Raw genomic sequence first — 4,810 nt, 5'->3', positions numbered from 1 at the left:
CAAAATGATTTACATACAAGGTGGCCAGAACAGGTCAAGCCATGGGATTACTTTGGGATTTTTTTTTCTTTCTATCTCCTATGATGAGGTTGCCATGTGGCTTTTTGTCACACGTGGACCGCAATGTCTATCCTAGTTCGTTGTTTCTTTCAATGGAATAATGTTACTGTGCAATGAGGTGGAGAGAGAAAGAGCATATGCCAACATGGAATTGAACTATAGATGAAAATGTGGAGCACTGAGTCATCTTTATCCTTCTACCAAACATAATCTCATATTAAATTTTACTTCTTGAAAAAATAAAAAATCTAATTACGGGAAAGTGACTCCTTATGATGGGAAAGGATCAATTATGTTACTCCACTTACCGCACACAGAAATCAATTACGTGAATGTGCTTTATAGACCACTTGCCGCACACAGAAATCTTCCTTGTGTATTCAAAATTACAAATCTATGCTATCGATGAGAGGGGGTGTAAGTTTGGCTGAACCCGTTCTCTTCCGGCCTAACTCGAATCCTGTCTAATTTAATTATGAGTCAATTCTATCTAACCTGATTCAATCTTGATTGGGATTGGGTTGGACCTGGGTTGAGACTTAGGCCCAACCTAACTGGCTTAACTCGGCCTGATTTTAATCATGATCTATTATTGTGTTCAGTAATAGTGTCCCCCTTCCCCTAAGTCCACATCATGTGTTACACAAGCTGTCTATAACTTCAACTCACATCATGTGTCTATATGATTTCAACCCACATCATTTGTTACACAATCCACATACTATTACTTATTGAGCTAAGATGATCAAATGGCCAAACTATTTCCCCTCTTTTTTTGTACATAGGTTGTCTTTGTGTCTCCTACCATGTATTAATATGAACTTTAAATCTTATAGCAATCATAAAGAATTGGGTATGTCCAATTTTCTGAGAGATGTGGTGATGCCAAACGATTAAAAGGTATATCTTATAATCAAATTGACAACCTTGCTTGCTGTAAATTTATGGATTAAGGGTGCACAAGGGATGACCATAGTCTTAAAAATCTCTCACCCCCTTTGGTAAGTATAGGCTTAACATTTGTAAACCTTTGTAGGAAAAAAAAAAAAAAAAAATGTAGAACGAGTCTAGGTCAACCCAACCCAACCCTGAGCCTGATAGGGTTGGGCCTAAGCGTGAACCTAATAGGGTTCGATTGGGCCTAGGTTGAGTTTTAGGGACCTAAGATTGAGTTAGGATTTTAAGAAATCCAGCCCAACCCAACCCTATTTCACCCCTAGTATAGAGCGTTGGGCTTCCCTTATGAAAAAAGAAGAGGTGGGCTTTCCGTCATCACTTTTTCTTTTCCAACGAGTGAATATGGTTATCATACAATCCTAATCCACACACATAAAATTAAGTCCTATTATAAATCTCATATGTGTGGATCAAGATCATACATTCTCGTATGAAGATCTGATCCATCTTCTTTCTCAGTTAAACCCCCTAGCAATGGTAAAAGTAGTCAAGGAGCCATCATCAAATCTCACTTAGGGGTCTTTCATTGCTATTAGGGATAGAATTCTATTGGCCAAGTCTAATTCTTGCTTCTAAGGGTTTTTCTTCTTCATTGGAGTGGGCTAAAGCCATGGCAGAGGACATCTTGGATTTGTCTACTTCGTCATTGTTTATAGTTTCCTTTCTTGTGCCTCTAATAGGAAAGCCCATTTCTTGGTTAAAAGGGCCTTCATCATCTTTGAGTTGTCCCGTGTTTGGTGGCTACAACCATCCTTCTTGGATTTCGTTTAATAAATTTACTTCGGCTTCCATCAAAGAATAAAGTATCCTCCCATGAACTGCATGCATTTTCAAGTATGACTTTGCGTATCCACTACTAGAGATTATTGTGCAATCTCCATAGTTTAAAAGACTTTCAAACGATCTCCATAAGATTAGATATAGTTAAATCTAGAGGTGTAAATTAGGCCTTGACAACCCAAATCCGTCTTAACCTGTTTTGAGCCCAAACATGGTCTAAGTTAAGTTTTCTAACCCTGAGGGCAGGTTTAGATTGAAAAACACTAACTTGGCCTAGGCCCGGCCCAAACAAGGTTTAGATATATTGTTTTTATTTCGTTGTAAATATTTATATATATGTATATATATGCATTGTAACATAGGTTATAATATAATACATTATAAACATAATATATTACAATATTGCATGCACAGACCATTCACATTTTTAAATAGCACTCACATTTTTAATTTAAAAAAAAAAAAAAAAAAAAAAAAAAAAAACCTATACATAACATATTATAAAGTCTTAACTCATTACCCACTTTTGATTTTAAAAATAAATTGGAATGATATCTCATTTGATGTTTGTTAAAATAAAAATAAAAAAAAATAAAAAAAAAGACAGAAGTAACAACTCGACCCAACTCGGCCCGCCTTAAAGGTGGGTCAAGGTTTATTTTTTTCAGGCTCTAGCAGGGTTGGGTCGGGCTCGGGCTCGGGCCCAATTAAAGGGATGCAGGCTTGGGCTTGGGTCTTAAAAAACCCGACCCAACTCGGCCCGCCTTAAAGGCTAGGATTGATTTTTTTTCAGGCCCTAACAGGATTTGGTTGGGTTCGGGCCCAATTAAAGGGATGCAGAGTTGGGCTTGGATCTTAAGAAACCAACCCAACCCAGCCTTGTTTCACTCCTAGCTAAATCCATATATGTCATAGGGAAAAGATTATCTAAGCCTTCGGGGCAAGGTACGATAGTTAGTACCTTTGTGTTTATTTCTCTCATCTTCATATGAAATAACTTCATTGTGTTACAATATACGATATTGTTTTGTCGCACTTCACCGGTGCATTAAACAAATGCTACTTGCTCGGTTTGCTCGGAAAAATCTCTCCTTGTGTCCTATTAGTAAATGGATATAATCTAAATAGGTCAGATTTTGAAACCAAGAACAACCCTAACTCTTGTTCTTTCTTTCTTTCCAACAAACCGAAAGGACAAAAAGAAGATATTAACCTGTTTTTGGGTGGCCCAAAAAATGTCTCGGAGCTAAGGGTGTTAAAATGAAATTGAAATTGAATACCAGAAAACTGACCATTTACGATTGAACCGAACCAAAACATAAAGAAATGACTTGATTTTGATTTTATAGGTTTTCTTTCTGATTTTGTTCGGATCATAACTAGAAAACGATAGTTCTAAACCAAATATGAATCGGTAAAACTCAACTGGATAAACTCAATATTTAGTATTGTCTTATGTTTAAGCAAAGGCTGGTTCGGTTTTCTAAGGGACTGTATTTCTGAGGTGCCTTTTTATGATGTTAGAAGGTACATAAAAGAGAATTAACAATATCTATTGAGATTAACCATACATTTATACTTTGGATAAAACACACAACTAATCATATAAGATGCACCTATTGCTCGGTATATAAAAAGAGCTACAGACTAATTAAATGCCGGTGTGAGACTAGAACTCACCAACACAGCACGGGCAGCTGTTGGTCTCTCCATGTTATGATTACACTTTGAAATCTAACATGAGTCGGTATTGTCCTTTAGCCGATCTTGAATCAGATATCGGCTTTAAATCAAGAGTGAAAATTGTAAGAAAATCCCTTTTTTTTTTTTTTTTTAAGAAAACTGACTGGAGTTTATACAAATCAATTTGGATCAATAAGTATCAATGGAAGATGGTCAACTATATTTAAACGGGACGAAATTAGAGGAAACTCTAATGAAAATCCACAATTACAGAACTGTCTAGTAGTTGATTTTTCTGTGATTTCTATGAGATAAAGAGGCATCAGATGTAAATAAATCGAATTCGAATCACATATAATCAGATCTTGATATTCTTTAATTGGATTCGTATTTCCCTAACCAGATACAAATTTGGATCAAATTTAGGTTTTCAACTATCTATATAACTCATGTAATCCAGACTTTCTGGACTTTCCTCCCCCTAATGAATATGATTTACTTTTAATCCATCTTTTTAAATTGCCTTAGCTCTTTTCTTTTATTCACTAGAACCTATCTAAACTTCAAGAACCTTCAAAATCATTAATTGATTATCTATTCAAATAGAATAATTATTTTTTGAATAATTCAAATTTAAATCTGGATACCCTTTGATCAGATACAAATACCTCTAAATGAATACGCACTGAATTTAAATTTCGAATTTTAACTATTCATTTACATCCTAAGACAAAGCTAATGATTAGAGGCATTTAGAGGGAGTGGGTGAGAAACAACCTCTCGACCTATTCTCAAACAAATAATATCGATTCCTGAGATTTAATTCCCTAGTTGGGATTAAGGTTTTACTGTGAGCTGTGTACAAACGCAACCCTAAAAATGATGCAAAATGTAATGGAAAAATAAGAACAAAACAATGCACACATGTTTACGAGGTTCGACAAGATTGCCTATGTCCTGGTGAGATAAGATTCTACTTCACTATCAATGGAGGATAGGGTTACAACGCTTGTCCTCATACCTCTCAGTATTGCTTACAGAGAAAGTAAACCTTGCTATAAATATATAGTGAAAAACCCTAATCTGAAAAGTACAAAACTAGCCTCAAATAAAAAAAATCTAGTGGGGTGCTTGCACCAGTACTCATTGAATTAAACTGCGACCGAATACAAGAAATTGTACACCAACAAACTGAGCAAGGGCATGTAGTTCTCTCATTGGTGTGTTAGGTTAAGATTTTGAGATTTAATGATCATTTCAATGAGCATAATAATTGGTTCTCAAAATTGGATTTATTGACCTGAGCTTGGTTGCAAAAGAAAGATTCATA

This window comes from Macadamia integrifolia, chromosome 3 (assembly GCF_013358625.1).
Source record: "Macadamia integrifolia cultivar HAES 741 chromosome 3, SCU_Mint_v3, whole genome shotgun sequence".
NCBI classification, from domain to species: domain Eukaryota; kingdom Viridiplantae; phylum Streptophyta; class Magnoliopsida; order Proteales; family Proteaceae; genus Macadamia; species Macadamia integrifolia.
This window is presented reverse-complemented; position numbering follows the sequence as displayed.